Here is a 17,105-nt window from a genome sequence, read left to right as displayed (position 1 = left end):
TGCATACCATTGCACTAAGTCTGACTAACTGCTGTATTTGAAATAAGGAAAAAAATTATGGTTTGGCTCATGAGGACTTTTTTACTTTCTTTGATTAATTCATGGCAGGGTACTGGGGCTAGCAAGAGTACATTTCAGTTGAAAAGGAAAGACTGGCATTGGAGGGTGAACTTATTTAGCATGGAGGTCAGGGCATTTTGAACAGGTGAGAATGTGGCTCTACCAGGGGAACAAAATGGAAACCCATGGCCTTGTATCTAGGTTAGAATTTGACAGTTTATTTCAGTTTAAAAATCTATCCCACAAGTTTTGTTTAAAAATTCTTTCTAACTCTGGCTGGAGACTCTTAAACATATACTTTTTCTAAGAGTATTTATTTGGATATATGTTGTGGAGGAACAAGGCTGGAGTTCTGACAATGTGTGGCCAGACATATAATATATCCCTTAAGGTTTGCTTCTGAATCCATATTGGTTTAGCTTTATTCAGGGGTTTGAGCCTGCTACCTTTAATCAGGTTCAATAATGCCTTATTCTATAAGCAGTCAATAGAACTACTCAGGAATAAGGTACTTTTCAACACAGATAATTGTAACAGAAACTAATTAATCAGCATGGTACTTATTTAGCTGTCTTTTTGATGGCTGTGTCTCAGGAGCCGCGTCTACACATGCACGCTACTTCGAAGTAGAGGCGCCAACTTCGAAATAGCACCCGTCATGGCTACACGTGTTGGGCGCTATTTCGAAGTTAACTTCGACGTTAGGCGGCGAGACGTCGAAGTTGCTAACCCCATGAGGGGATGGGAATAGCGCCCTACTTCGACGTTCAACGTCGAAGTAGGGAATGTGTAGACGATCCGCGTCCCACAACATTGAAATAGCGGGGTCCTCCATGGCAGCCATCAGCTGAGGGGTTGAGAGATGCTCTCTCTCCAGCCCCTGTGGGGCTCTATGGTCACCGTGTGCAGCAGCCCTTAGCCCAGGGCTTCTGGCTGCTGCTGCTGCAGCTGGGGATCCATGCTGCATGCACAGGGTCTGCAACTAGTTGTCGGCTCTGTGTATCTTGTGCTGTTTAGTGCAACTGTGTCTGGGAGGGGCCCTTTAAGGGAGTGGCTTGCTGTTGAGTCCTCCCTGTGACCCTGTCTGCAGCTGTTCCTGGCACCCTTATTTTGTTGTGTGCTACTTTGGCGTGTAGACATTCCCTCGCAGCGCCTATTTCGATGTGGTGTTGCCCAGCGTCAACATTGAATGTCGACGTTACCAGCCCTGGAGGACGTGTAGACGCTATTCATTGAAATAGCTTATTTTGATGTCGCTACATCGAAATAAGCTATTTCGATGTAGCGTGCACGTGTAGACGTAGCCTACATGCCCCTTCTTCCAGAAGAGGCATGGTAATGAGCAGCCTGGAAGATGCTAATGAGTCATGGATATAAATTTCCCATTCCTCATTAGCATATGGCCAAGTGATTCAGAGTCTGGAAGAAGCTCATCTGGACTCCAAAATATACATATAGATGCATGGCCCACTGGGGTCTGCTGGAAACCCTCCTGGGCTGCTCAGAGGCCCAGACAGCCTCTGAAGTCATTAGAGCAGCCAGAGGGATGCTGTAATTTCCACTGATCGTAATAGTCCTCTCGGGACCATTCTGTTAACTGCTGATTGTTGGAATACAATGTGCCCTAGTCACACTCATCTTGGCCTGGACAGGTGTCAGCTTTCCAACTCTTTCTAAATAACCTTCCTTCTCCAAAATAACTTTTCCTGTGGAGTAGCCTGTCTCAGCCCCACTGGAGCTTACAAATCTCTCCTGGGACATACTAGAAACCTCTGCTAAGTGCTGGAACACCAGAAAAGTGGGTGGCAGTTTCCAGACACCACACTCTCTGCTATATTGTCTAACTGAGATATGTTGATGATTTTTTTAGTGGTCTTCTCTTTCTAACACAAGCAGTAGACCCATCTTTAACATAACGAGAACCTGACAGCTCCGTATTTAGATACTTCGTTTCCAAAATTTCCAGTCCCAGATTAGAGCATCATGAGAAAAAACTCCTAACATCAGTGGGTATGCCTAAGATGAGGTGTCTTGATGCTTAAAAATGTTGAACTTTATTGGTTATCCTTTATCTTCTCATTAGTCTATATGGGCCAGCTGCAGTAAATTAACATAGTTTCATTGATTTCAGTAGAACATTGTTGATTAATCCAGAGAAGAATCTGACCCATAGGGTTTACTTCCATATTAGTGGTTGCTGGAAAAAAAAATCAAAGAAAAATAAAAATGTGATTTTGCGTATTTTTAGGTGGGGAAGTGGAATGGTGATTACTCTCCTCCCTCTCTTTTCAGGTCAACTTTAATAATTACACTTTTAAACTGCTATGCATTTTTCCTATCAACACCATGTTCCTGGGAAATTTTTGTCTCTCTAAACCCTTTTAGTTCAATAATTTTATGATGGCTCTTTATCTATTCTGTTTGTTGTTGTTGTTGACTCCTGCGAATTAAAGAGAGCATTTGATAGTGTGGACATTCCAATCTTCCTCTGGATGTTGGTTTAAAAATCACTGCGAAATATAAAGACTGTTTATGGAGACTTGCAACTATGTTAATTTGGATATGAAAATTAGCTTTGTCTTTCTGAAATTTGAAGGATTAAGTGATTACTCATTTGGGAAAAATAGTAGGTCTTTATGTCCCTAAATTATTTATATATAATATCAAAGGTCATCTGTTTGTCATAGACTTCACATCCTGAGAAGGTGATAATTATTATTATTGTTTGTATTAACTGGCTTAGCCATCCGTTTCTTTTTAAAACATATGCTGGCAAAATTCAGACCTGGTGTCAGCACAGCTGCTCAGCAGGTGTAACTCTCTTATTGCAATTCTATGGAGGACGAGATCCTGGGGCCAGGCCTGGCTGTATCCAGCACCTCTCAGAATGGTGAGGAAGCCAGCTATAGAGCAGCTTTGCAACTGCGCCACCCGTTCATATCCATCTGGTGTACTGGAACATTGGTGCTGAGTTTGGATCAAATTTTAGGTGCTGGGAAACATAATAAGGAGTCACACACCAAATATGTTATGTAACACATTAGGCACACCCCCAAAAGCTAAAAATATTGTCACATACAAACATTTGGCTACAGTGTAGCTGAATCAGATTTTTTCACGATATTTAGCAAACAAATAAGCTTGATGACATACAGTAACAGAATGCTCTCTTACTTCCGAAGTATGTCCATTTTAGTGTATCAACACAGAAGTCGCTTCTTTCAGATGACAGTAATCATGGCTCATTCATCTATTGTCACATAAAAGTAACTTACCTCAACAAGCATGCCCTTACTGCAATACAGTAGTTTTCAGCCTGCCAAAGCCAAAATGTATGACCTTGACCTGCACATTGGACACCAAAAAGTCACAACGGACTAGTTGGGGAAGGAAAATGGAAAGATATCAGATTACTTTCTGCAACGTATGCTGTTTCCATAGCTTAATTTTAAGGCTTAGCATAGTGATGCCAGTGATATGGATTTGCAAGTGATCAACACATAAGACAGTATTTCCACTATACATGCAAACCATTTCTCATGCAGGAAGTCTCCACTTCGATAATTTGTTTTGGAGAGCCTGAGGCTAATTAGGGCAGGGTTGCCTGGATTAGTGATGTTTAGGTCTGAGACAATTTTTATGAAGTGAAAAACCAACACAGTTTCAAACTGTTTTCCCTTCCCTTCATACCTTGTCATAAAAACTTCAAACTTGTCCAATATACTAATTCTCAATGGCCTCACCCCCAGTCCTATTGAAATTGGTTGGAATTTGCCAAAAGTGAGATTTCTCCCAAGGAAAAATACATGACCTGTTTTTACAAAGTTTTAGTGCAAATATGCTTCATTATTAGAGACTGCTGTTTCTGGTCCTGCGTATACAATAACTTCTGGGAGAGGTCTACTGAATGATGTTATCTCCAGACCCCCTTATATGGACTAGTAGGTAACTCTCTAGTCTGCATGAGTGGTGAGGACAGTAAATCCATGAGTAGGTTAGTACACTTGTAATATTTTTTTTCATAGAAAAATACGGAAGACAGTGGAAGGAGAGTGGGAGGGGCACCTTTACACAGCTGGGAGGATGGGGCTGTGGTAACCAAAGCAGTCCTCTGATTGAGAGGTGTCTCTCGGTGTTTTCCTGGGTGGGGAGGTGGTGGGGTCAGGGGGCTCATTGACTGTTATGTCCTGGGCCCCAGAATTCCTGTCAGTGGATGTGTGCCCTGCACTTGAGTATCCCAAATAATTGCACAGTGTATTGAGAGTTACAGACTCATCACAAACCACACTCCTTCAATATGGAAAGTTAATTGAACAGGAGATAAAATGCTGACAAGATAAGATATTTAGATTACCTAAGTGAAAATGTTTCCCCACAACATGCATGCTTATTTGTTTGGAATGATTCCCCAGTAACACCGTACAGATATTGGTTTTCAGTAAATAGGACCGTATCGATTTTGGGTGCCACATTCTGCTGAATAGTCATGAAGGTAAAACCTCTATCTTGTGAGGAAATACATGGATTGTCAGGTGCTGTGTGTGGCATTTTAACTGATGCAAATTTCTACAAGTTGTCTTCCCTTTTCAACATAGGAGTTTCTATTACAACTGCTGTTACATGCAGGGCTTCCAACAGGAAGCAAAAGTGGCAGCTGTCTCCGGGCCTAGCTACTTTAAAAGGCTCATGGCCACTTCTACCTCAGCTACAGCAGCTGCCAAAGTCCCAGGTGCTTTAAATCACTGCTGGAGCCCTGGGTGGTACACGATGGGTAGTGCCATAGGGCTGGCTGGGAAAGACAGCCCCAGGCCTTCTGCCTGATGCCATGCCCCTTCTGGGAGCCCAGAGCCGCCCCTGCCCACCCTTGCCCAAGGACACGACAGTTCTGTCGGCAGCCCTGGTTATGTGAGAATCCCACTGAAGAGAGGGAGGTGGTTGGTAAGGCTCCCATGTAAAACCCTGACACCAAATGTAGGGTCATTTCGCAGTCCTGGGTAATTGTTGCCTCTGTCTGGCTTCTACAAAATCACCCTTACCACAAAACATTTACCTTAGGGGCTCAAATAACTTCAGAACAACAGGTTTTGTTTTGTTTTTTCAGAATTTATCACATTAAACCAAAGCCCCATGTTTATAAAAAGTAGCATTGCAAAGCCTACCTGATATACGAGTTTCTCATTTGCAAAAGCTCTTTAGGCACTTATGTGCCTAAATCACATTGACAGTCAGTGGGAGTTTTGGCTCCCCAGTGACTCTTCAGTGATATCCAGTCAGGGTCGATCTTCTGGAGATCGATTTCAGGCATCTGGTAAAAATGCGCAAAATCAATGTCTGGGGTTGGAAGTTGACTCCTGTACTCCTCAAGATTACCCCCCCCCCCGACCTTTCTTAGTGGAGATAGTCACATAAGTCGATTTCCGATATGTTGATTCTAGCTACGCAATTGCCTTAGCTAGAATTGAATATCTGAAATCAACTTTCAGGTCTAGTCTACACTGGCTGGCTTTACTCTTGGTAATTGCACTGGTGAGTGCAGCAATACCTAAGTATCTGATATTACACACACTAGGGATGTAGATATTTTCCAGGAAAGACGTATAAACATTTCTTTCAAAGTGCACTTAATGCAGCACTCTACGTTGCAGCCACATAGAGCCACCTCATCAGTGGAAAGATCACTAAGTCATACCCTCTGGCCAGCGAACATATCATGGTTATGGTTTTTTTATGCCATTTTTCATGACAACTATGTTAGCCCTTTGGGGTTGCAAGTTAGAATGGCCTGAATTCTTTAAGCTGTGAGGACCACACCAGCATACAGCTATGCCAGACTCAAGGGAGTAGAAAAGCATCTTAAAGCCATCTTTTCCCTCTTCCTACTCCTACTCTGAGTTGTATAGTGCAGGGGTGAGCAAACTTTTTACGTTGGGCCTCACTATTCATTCCTGCAATTAGCAGTGGCCCCTCCCTAATCTGTCTAATGTGATCCAAACCAATAGGAATTTCAGTTATGTTCATAAGAAAAAGAACCCTTTCAGCACATGTAAGAAAATAAGTCTGTAGAAGGCAAAAACTTTATGAATTGGCATATAAATGTGAATACACACACCTAAAAACTGTAACGTATTTCAATATTTTTAATCAGATGGATGAGCCTGAGACCCACCAGCTGATTGTGCTGCGCCCTTCTTATGAAATTTCATGCACCCCCACAGGGGCCTGTCCCCCACTTTGCTCACCCCGGTGTAGTGTATTCTTTGACTGCAGCAGAGCATCAGGGCCAATACGAGGAAAAAATTGTATGTAGCCAAAAACAAAAATAGAAATAAGTTTCCCAATTCTCCAGTCCCATTTCTACAATGTACAGAGCCTTGGTACACTGTGCTTATTACAAATGGAAAACACATTTTAAGAACTTCTTTACTGAACTATTAGCACTCATCAATGTGACAACTTATTCCGCAGCTCAGTGCAAAAAAATTCTTTGAGCTGAAAGGAATTTTCTGGGTAGTGACTACTTCTTGCCTTGATAGAAATAGTCATTGCTGTAGTAAATCCATGACCATGGGGCTTTTCTTCAGATATCAGATTTGCCTGATTGTCCCTCGAGATCAAAAGACAAGATTTCCATTTAGAGTGGAACGGAGGGACGAGCAAGCTTCTAAACTGATTTTAAGTTTGAGGTTGGGAATGAGTAGGTGTCGAGGGGAAATGAGATGGGGAACGGGAGGAGGTGAGGACTAGTGTACAATTTTGTAGATCTCCTTTTCTTGGCTTAAAAAAATACGTAAGTTGAGCAGCAGCCACACGTTACGCACAGCTCCCTTTTGAAAGAAAGCCACTCAGGGACAGATCATGCACTCTGTGCAACTAAAAGCAGGTCCCATTGTACAAAGCAAAAAAAGGCTTCCCCGGTTGTATTTTGTCATCTGGATATTTTCTTGAAATTCATAATAGGATAGAATACTACCTTAGGTGTGAAAATAGAATACAATTAGGATTCCTAAGAAAGATGGAAATCATGCTTCCTAATTGAGGAAGGCTTAAAAGTAAAATGTTACAGAGGATTATACATTTACTAGTGAAACAAATGCGAATTTAACCACAGAACATATTGTGATTTCTATGGCTTGTTAGTGCTTGCATATATGTTTCTGTTCCTTGGGGCACATATATAGTTGGTATGTATGTAAATTAGATAGAACATGTTTTTCCATCTTTTCCTATTTGTGTTATGTTTTATGCATTTCAGTGTGGTAGGATTTCTAAAACAAATGTTTCCTAAATTGCTAGTGACATATGTGATTATAAAGAAAATGGGTGGTATTACACATTAATTTTCCTGTTAAGTATTTGGGTAACTCTCCAATTTGTGGGTTGTGTTTACTGCGTATTTAAATTTCAAGGGTTTTCTTTTTTTTTTTTTTTTTTTTAATCTCTCAGGAGCCTGTTAAACTTTGAGCAGACCCAAACAACTAAGATAAGAATGGAAATCATCTCTCATACCACAAATTGACTTCCCTCTGTGTAGCCTTAGACACCGTTTCCAGCTGCTTTCAGTCTTTTAAATCGTTGAAAGCTTTTCTAATCCTCATGTAGGCAGCCTTTCTGTGTTATACCTCCCTCCCCTTTCTGCTGATTGGTGAGGCTATTTCATGGCCTAATTCAGCTAACTACTACATATCTGAGCCGTGGTTTGAAATAAGAGCAAGGCGGACTGTTGCCTCCCTACTCCTGACTTTTAATAGGCTAGAGGAAAGGTTGCAAAACTTGACATTGTCTTAGGAAGAGTCCCCACGGCAAAAGATAAAAGAAAAGGAGAGAGAGAGAGAGAAAACTTAGCAGTTTGTTCATACTGGGAAACTGCTGATGGATTTTTGCCTTTACTTTGAAATTACGCTATAAGTTTTGAATTCACATTGTTTCCTGCTGGATGGATAATGGAATTCTAAACATGAGGCAGGTAAGGAACGGGCTACAAAGCATTTAGAGTTCTGTAAAGTGGGGGATGAAAGGTGGAGGAACTGGGTTGGTCTGTAAATATTTGGTTTGTGGGACTAGGTAGCATTTTCAGAAACCTTTGCAGAATTTAGGCTTCCAGCCTGAAGATCCTTTTAGTTTATGTAAAACTAGATTGTAAGAGGCTTTTTTTTTTTTTTTACTTTCAGTTTGATCTTATTGGAAGTGATGTCAGGCAGTTCATTGTGTGATTCAGTTTTGTAAAGAGCATGAAAGCTGTTTGTAGCATATGTAAATCAATTCCAATTTGCCATGGCTTGACTATATTGTGTAGACTTTCTCACAACCTTGTTTGTGACATGTAGAATAAAAGTGTGATGTGTCTGTAATTGTAAAGGTGATTATACAGTGTGGGAGTGATTTATTAACAATGCACAGCAATTGGCATACAACTGCCACTACTTTAATTTTTCAGTAGCTTTAAAATATAATAGCCTCAAGTAGTTTTCCATTTTAAAAGAAAAGTAGTGTAACACTACAGAAATGAGTCCAGAAAACCAAACGTTTATTCAAATCTGATTACTCTTTTTTTAAAGCTTGCTACTACATGAGTGGATACAAGCAGCTGTTTCCTTATTCCTAAAGTTGCAGGTTGCAATGGGATAACATTTTGATACTGAGCTGTTTGCAGATTTGTGATTAAAATATGCAGTTAGAAGAACTTGAGAAAGGACAGAGCACTGGCAGATGTAAAGCTTAACCTCAAAACAGAGCTCTGGATTAAAGACCCTTGAAAATCAACATCTTAAAATCAATACTTAGTTTTATGGGTAGCTACTGTACTGAAGTCAGCCTCTGAGAAAAATGTTCGTGTTTCTTTGTGAGTCATAGTCTATTCAGGCAGCTTTCTGATATCAGTGACAGTAGGGGGGAGGCAAGGAGAAGTGAGGGTAGAAGCAATGGGTGGAGTTTACACCTGCAATGGAAATGAAGCATTTGTTTTTTCACCTAGTCTTTGAAATAAGATGGAAGCAGTTTCATGAACACTAAACCATTTTGCCATATGGGGAGGAAAAGTAGTTTTGCAAGTGTGCAGAGAACCTGCTTTTTTATCTCCTAACTGGGGCATGGAGGGGATTTGTTGTCACAGTGGGGTGCAGATGGAAACTAATGTTTCCATCCCAAATTGCTTGGGTTCCCTTAGTCTTTTAATGGATGTGATCCACAGAATACGCAGTCACCACAAAGTGGAATCTTAGCCAAGGGAGGTGTCAAAGAGGAGAAGGAAAAAAAGTTGGGAGATCTCAGGGCAGAAGAAAATACATAATAAACTCTTATAAACAGTAACGGAGAGGTAGCCGTGTTAGTCTGCATTCTAGCAAAACAAAATAGCAGTCACGTAGCACTGTGAAAACTTACAAAATTATTTCTTAGGTGATGAGCTTCCGTGGGACAGACCCACTTCATCAGATCAATAGCATTTCCAGTACAGATTATAAACAGACGAATGTTGCCTATCAGGGATGCTTCTGTTTGAAACATAAAATCTTAAAATGTGTGTATGGCATGTGTGAACAAGTCATAAGGGGAACATTAAAGTGGGAAAGGAGAAAAGAAAAAAGTGGAAGCTAGTGAGAATGTAAAAAGCACTAAAGTTCTTCAGGGACTCCCTTGTGAAAGGAAAAGAGTGGTAGGTTTAGCATTAGAATATTTTTTACTCAGATTTTGCTTGCCTGCAATCCAACGGAAGTCCTCCTCTTTCTACTTCGGTGTCAGCAGTATCTCTTGGGAAGCTTCATCCATGAAGTTAAGAATATGGGCCTGATTCTCCCCTCATTTATAGCAATTTTAAATTGTCACAGACCCCTGGATTTTTTCCCCTCTATGTGAAAAGAGAGCCAGGTCCAATCGGATAGACTTTAGACTGCTGTAAGTTGCCATAGCTCCCTAATGGAGCGACTACAGCAAATGAAGACCTGTCTCTGTATGTTTAGATTTCCCATCCTGGTTGAGGTCACGTATGCCACATGCACAAATCTGTAGTTTTCCTCAGGTTTCAGTTGTTTGTATGTGAAATATTTCAGCTTGGCAGAGAGAGGCCTGTGTTTACTACTAGTGCTTGCTGAACAAAAGCCAGTGAGCTTCATACCTTGGAGCTGAAGGAACTAATCATGCATATGTTGACAGAGATCAAACAGCCTCTCTGCATTTATAAAATGAGGATTGGTGATCTCATTAAGCCTGCAAATGTGGTGACCAAAGGACAGTCCAAAAAAATATAAAGCAAATAGTCAGGAACTGACATATCATGTAGTTGGAGGTATGTGATGATTCGGACCCACGCCTGAGTTTATTCAAAAATTTCTGAAGAGAAGGAGTAATCAAAAAAGCATGTGCCATTTATATCTGCCAACCAATTTGTTATAATCATGACATAGTTTGGATTTTCAGGATTAACTGTCAAACAAATGTGTGTCGTCGCACATACTAAACAAGAGTGTATAGGCTCAAAGTAGTGCAACGCAGCTAACTAACCCAGCAGAAGAATAGAAATTACCCATAGAAATGTAATATACTGCCTGTTGGGCTGATAAGATTCAACCAGCTTTACAACTGTGCCAAGCCAACAGTCCCTAGCAGGACATCATTGGTTGTCTGTATGCAATGCTGTGCTGAGATTCGTACATGAGACAGGTAAAAAGAAGTAGCCTTTTATTAGGAGGTAATTTAAAACCTCAGCAAGAGCTGTCTCCATTCTGTCTGATATAAATAATACCCCGACTGAAACTTCTGTAATGAAAATGTGAAGTTTCCATGCAACTGCTGTGTTCGTCGCATCTTGGAAAGCACCTTGGTAATCTTGAAGCTGGAAGATTTCAGGTCTCCAGTTAAAAATATATGTCCCTAGGAATTGGAACTGTGTAATTTCTGAAGAAGGTCTAACATGACAGACAAATCTATACTGTACCACAAAACAAATCAACCATTTCAGATATTGAAACTTCCATTCACAGAATCTCTGACCAGCTCGCTACCTGAGAAAAGCGATCAAAAGAGTAAGAACTCTTAAAGATCAGAAGTGTAGATATGAACACAGATGTATTAGAGATGTGTAAGATTTACTGAGGCCACTGGGGCTGGATGCATTTTTCTTGCCTGTATTCTTGGCATTTAGTTTAGTTTAAAACTGGAGAGGGCAGTGTGGTATCTGTTTTAGGTTACCCAACTGTATTTTAAAGAAACTATAAATATTAGCTTTTGAAATACCCAAATCCATTTTTAAACTCCATTTTTGCCCACCACAGATAATATCCTCAAACATACTGTTGTCATAACACAGCACATAGGAATTCTAGGAGAACAAATTTAGGGCTTTTATTTTCCGCTCACTCAAGTCAATGGCACTTTTCCCATTGACTTTGATCAGGGCAGGACTGGGCCCACAGACCTATAAAATGGTTCTATAAGACACGGTATTTGCTAATGGATCATAATTAACCTAATTAAAAATGAAGATAAAATCTGTAAGACACAGTGATCATGTCATTTCTTATTTATCATGGCTATAGTCAAATAGCTTTTATACTATATGATTCATATGGTGTGTACATGCTGGATAGAATTTTAGTCAGTAACACATGTAAAACATAAAATCATCCCTCTTCTATACAGATGTTTAGCTTTTTACCATGTGGTTTCTATTTCCTATTTTCTTTAGTGCACCTTTTTAATTCTTAATTTATTCCTTGCTAAGAAATCTATATCCTTGTCCTGAAATATTGCATTCATAAGACTTGCTTTAGAAAGTGCCACTTAGAGTTCTGTGCGCTGTTTTTAAAAATTTTAAGGGACTATCTTGTCTAGAATGAGAATTTTTGTGTCTAAGTGCTGCTTTTTGTGTTCCATGTGTGTATATATAAAAAAAAAAAAAAAAAAAAAAAAAAAAGTGTATGGAATCTGTAGACTGAGGGTGTATGAGTTAATTAGTGGCTGGACATTACCCGTTAGGAAGTCTGGCAAGGTTGTGTGTGTGTGTGTGTGTGTGTGTGTGTGTGTGTGTGTTGTCTGCTTTCTTTGATCACTTGTGTGGTAAACAGACATGCAGAGTAACTATGGCAACATGTGCTGTAGGTTTGTGGGAACAGAAGGGACTCAATCACTGGACAAAGGATAGTTTGTTAGAATAGTTGGTTATGATTAGAAAACCATAGCACCAAACAGGACATTTAAAAACAAACTTTGAAAAACTGAAATTTGTTACCACTTAAAAATTAAATTTCTTTCTGTATGCATGAAAGATCACTTTGCATATGGAAGGGCGGCAGTGAGGAAGGGAAACAAAGAGAAAAATCTTGAGTATAGAATGTGCTATGTGATTCTTGGGCAGTAAATGCCTTTTATAAAACTTTTTGTTTTAACCAAATGGATATAATAATATGCCAAGCATTAAATAGTTTGGAAATAAGCCCTTAACTATTTAAACCTCAGTGGTTTGGGTATTACAGCAGGAAGACCACCCTTCTTCAAGATTTAAAAATTCTCTGCACAACTGGTCATCAAAAGATACTGTACTTATTTCAGTTACCTACCTGTAGAGGTCAGACTTGAAGTTCACAAAAACTACACGATAGAATTTAAAACAGTAAACATTCCAAGCAGATAGAGCCACTTCCTTATTAACTTTATACAGAATTACTTAATGATATCATTAATTTATAAATAGCATATTATTAAAGAGTATGGTGCACTTAACTAGCTTGCAATAAATCAAAATTGAATTTTCTCCCTCATCTTTAACAGAATGAAACCTAAACCTGTTATTGGGCTCTAAATTATTTAGATGTGTATCTGACTAATCCCCAACAGGCCTTGTACCTTTGATGAAATGCATCTCAGGTTCTCAGAATGTCTGGCATTCTTTGCTGGGCTGGCTGCTGACTTCCAGTCTTACAAATTCCAGGGCTTCTGTGGGATCAAGGGTGGGGGCAGTGGATTTTGGACTGCTTGGAACCAGGGGAGGCCTTTGAGCTCAATTAAAAACAGCACAGACCCTAGAGTCTATCAGCAGAATAGCACTAAAGGTAAGGGTTCTACTGGAGGGTGGGTCAGAGGTACTTTTGAAACTGAGGAATTAATGAGGGTTAAGCAGAGTAAAATGATGGAATCAGGGAGAAGGATCGGATGGGATGGGAGGAAATGGGGCAGGGAGGCAGTGATGAGTAAAAGAAGAACAAAGGGGACAGACACATATGGGTAAATATTGGAATAAATATCAGAACTTCCAGGGCTTCTTTGAACTGAACTTCCAAAACCTTTTAAGGTTTCCCATGCACTACCCTGCCTTTTCATCACCATTTTTCTGCACATCTATTGCATGAGATGCTTATCCTGCTTCTGCAGTTTGTAAAGAGCTGTTGCACATCACTGAGATCTCAAGCCTTTAATATGAAATCTAACCTGTATGGAACTCAAAAGATACCAGACAGATTGATGAATCTCATTTTTATAATAAAACTAGCTCTTACTATTTCAAAGTGATACTTCCCTCTTCTTCCACTTCTTGGATATTTTTTTTTTAATTTCAATTATACAATCTTACATGGGGATTGGGATGGAAGAATGTGCAAGTCAAAAAACGAACAGACAAAAATGACCCTGGAATATGTTACTTTAAACTGTGTTTATTTTGCCCTGCAATATGATTTGATTTTTCTTGTAATCTAAATGTTAACATGTTTAGATTTAAAACGCTAAAACCACCTTGCAAACTACTAAACAGACTAAAAGGGATCTAAGGCTCAGTTCTTGTCCCAGAGAGAATAAGATGATGCAAGGTGTTTGGTATAATTTTATTGTAACAAAGACTGTAATTAAAATTTTTCCATAATACATTTCTAAATTAATGAGTTGTATTAAAATAAATTTTATAGTTCATCACACTCCCTTTATTTTGTTGGGAAAGTGATGAATTTTTTGCATTTCTCCAAAGGGCCTGGCAATTTCCCCCTGGGCACTTGACTCTTGGTTTCATGTTGCATATGAGCTATAAGTTAGGGTTGTGTATTCTCCATGTATTCCTCCTGTCATTGTCACGTCAGGCTTGGCCAAAGCAGCTGCTGTGGAACTGAATGAACCGCATAGCCCTTCTGCTAGATGCTAATGATCCCCCCTCCCCCCCCCCCCCCGTCAGAATAAATGAAGCTAGGACTCCGAGCTCTCATGGAAAGGTGTGTTCCTACATCTGGATCTGGGAAATAGCCTCCCCGGTCATCTTGGCAGGTGATTCTTTCCCATTCAGGAAACCTTAGAAATATGGAAGCACAGATCACTATTTTTATTTAGGGGATGGGGAAGGGAAAAAAAACATGATGGTCCCATAGATACCTGTATTGAGTGACTAGATTTTGCTGACACTGTGTCAGAAGTGAAGCTACTTCTACAGATCCGGTGTATTATTTAGGCAGCTAGCTGATGTTTGGGAGTCATACCCATGAAGCAATCTCCACTCACCTAAATCCCATTCATGAGTCCAGTTAGGGTGGTAAATTAGAGGGACACCAAAATATTGGCTTCCTGTCAGCTCCAATCCAGAGAGGTCTGCAGTACTGGGTCCTCCTTGAAGGTGGAACCACCTTATCCACTGATATCAGAAGACTGTCAGGCTCAAAGAGTAGTGATCAATATCCCAATGTCTAATTAGCAGCCAGTATCAGAGTGCACCAGGGTTCAGTGTTTTAACTGATGATTGGTTGGATTGCACCCTCCACAAGTTTGTGGATGACACTAGGCTAGGGGTAGAGGTAGACAGAGTCCAGGGAACCTAGACAAATTGGAGGATTGTGCTAAAAGATATCTGAGTTCAACTGAAACAAGTGCAAAGTCCTTCACTAAGGACTGAGGAATCCCATTCCTGTTGGCTAAGTGGCAGTTCTGCAGAAAAAGGATCTGGGGATTGCAGTGGACTACAGGCTGGCTATGAATCAACGGTGTGCCCTTGCTTCAAGAAAGTTGATGGCCCATAGGGCTGCATTCATAGGAGTACTGCAGCAGATCAAGTGAAGTAACTCTTCCCCACAGTTTGGCACTGGTGAGGCCACATCAGGAGTACTGCATCCAGTTTTGGACCACCATCCACTACAGAAATGATGTGGACAAATTGGAAAGAGTCCAGCAGAGAACAACCAAAATGATCGGGGGCTGGAGTGCATTATTTTTATGAGGAGGTGCTGAAGGAACAGGGTTTATTTAGTCTACAGAAGAGAAGAATGAGGGAGGATTTAATAGCAGCAATCATTTACCTGAAAGGAAGTTCCAAAGAGGGGGAAGCTGGGCTGTTCTCACTAGTGGCAGATGACAGAACGAGGAGCAATGGTCTCAAGTTGCAGTGGGGGAGATCTAGCTTGGGTATTAGGGAAAAAGACTTCTAAATTTAAGAGGGAGGAGGAACACTGGGATGGGTTATTGAGGGAGGTGGTAGGATCACCATTCTTAGAGATTTATAAAACCCATCTTGACAAAGCCCTGGGTGGGATGATTTAGTTGGGGTTGGTCCTGATTTGAGCAGTGGGTTGAATTAGATGATCTCCTGAGATGTCTTCCTACTCTATTGTTTTATGATTCTATGATCAGCTCTGCAGCTGTGGTAAACTCAGTCCTAGTCCACACCTGCCTGAAGTAAGCTCTGCAGAATTCTTTTAGTAGGTGAAGCACTTCTTGTGCTAGGAAGCTTTGGAATGCTACATGCTTACCTTTGTTACTTTAATTCTGCATCTTGACAGTTGATCTTTTGGCTCCCAATCTTTGAGTCAGAATTCTCAAAGTGCATGCTTTTCATCATGAGCCTGGTCCACTGAAGTCAAAGGTAAAACTCTCATTGACTTCAGTTGCACAAAACTCAGCTCTGTGACATTTTATTGGTGAGACTCAGTGATACATAGCCTTTGATTGCATAGTAGACATAAGGGGTTGTATGTGTGTAAATGATTCTAGCTCATTCAAAATATGACAAGTGCACCTTGAATGGTGTCTTTGGGGCTACTTTTGTTTGAGAATTTAGTACTAACATTTGTGTGTCCTTTACCAAGTCTTCCTCAAACCCACACCTAATGCCTCAGCCATTCCTCTTTGCATGGTGATCAAAGTACAATTTTCAGGCTGTGTCTAGATTGCCGAGAACTGTCAGCAAAAGATACACACATGCAGTATGCAATTTGTCGATCTCTTTCCAACAGCTCTGTCAGGAGAGGCTTTCTTGATATTTGGTCCATCCACACAGGGCCAAATGTCCGGAGAAACCTCCTCTGCCAAGCCATCCCTTCTTCCTCGTGGAACGCAGAAGATGGGGATGTTGGCAGAATGCTCCCAACATGGCAGGCTTCTGTCAAGAGGCCTCCTGTCTCCTGACAGAAGCCTGCAGTCTAGACATAGCCTCAATGAAAGAAAAATTACAGAGGGGAGATTACAATTATAACAGTTTTTGTTGAGGATATGACATTTTGACATTTACATTGTCGGCTGCAATGTTGTATTATAATAAAATTTATGCCCTTGTAAGGGGAACAAAAACCCAGCTTTAACTGTACATGAATGTCAATTTTGCTAAGGGGAATTGGTATAAATCTTCTAATTAGATTAGGAAAACAGATGAAAAGCACTGACTATTTTACTGTCCTCGTTGAGTTGAATTTAAATATATTTGGTGATGGGAATAGAAGCAGCATATTATGGCCTGGTCACATGTAAAGTTCAGGGTTTTGTTCACTACTCACATGAATAATGTTGTGGATGTGCTAAAACATTTGTTACAGTGAACCACACTATTGAGCATAACACTGTAAAGTAATGAGCAGAATCACCTGATGGTTAGATAAAATTGTCTAGATCCTCCACTGACATAAGTTTGCAGAGTCTATTGAAACTTTGCTGACTTAGATCCCACAAGGATCGGGCCCAATATGTCACAGGAGAATGCTAAGTTCCACTAATTAGGGGAGTAAGAAAAGTTGAGAAAACACACCTAAATTCCTGTCTGTCTCCCTTCTTTCCTTCCAGATTTTGTACATCAACAATCATGGACTCAGTGCCCA

At 40.4% G+C, this 17,105-nt stretch overlaps 1 protein-coding gene across 2 annotated transcripts in view; it reads left to right on the top strand.

Moving 5' to 3' along the window:
- The window catches only part of MID1 (midline 1), a 388,661-nt gene that overhangs the window by 165,399 nt on the left and 206,157 nt on the right, over positions 1-17,105 (top strand). The window contains exon 1 of one of the 2 annotated variants that reach the window (XM_074992774.1): positions 7,791-8,023. The exons of the other annotated variant lie outside the window; for it this stretch is intronic. The gene's annotated coding sequence lies outside the window, so the exon portion shown is untranslated. Of the gene's footprint in view, positions 1-7,790; positions 8,024-17,105 lie in introns of those variants that run through there. 2 annotated transcript variants of the gene reach the window in all.

The sequence above is a fragment of the Carettochelys insculpta genome, chromosome 1, assembly GCF_033958435.1.
Source record: "Carettochelys insculpta isolate YL-2023 chromosome 1, ASM3395843v1, whole genome shotgun sequence".
Taxonomy (NCBI): Eukaryota; Metazoa; Chordata; order Testudines; family Carettochelyidae; genus Carettochelys; species Carettochelys insculpta.
This window is presented reverse-complemented; position numbering and strand designations above follow the sequence as displayed.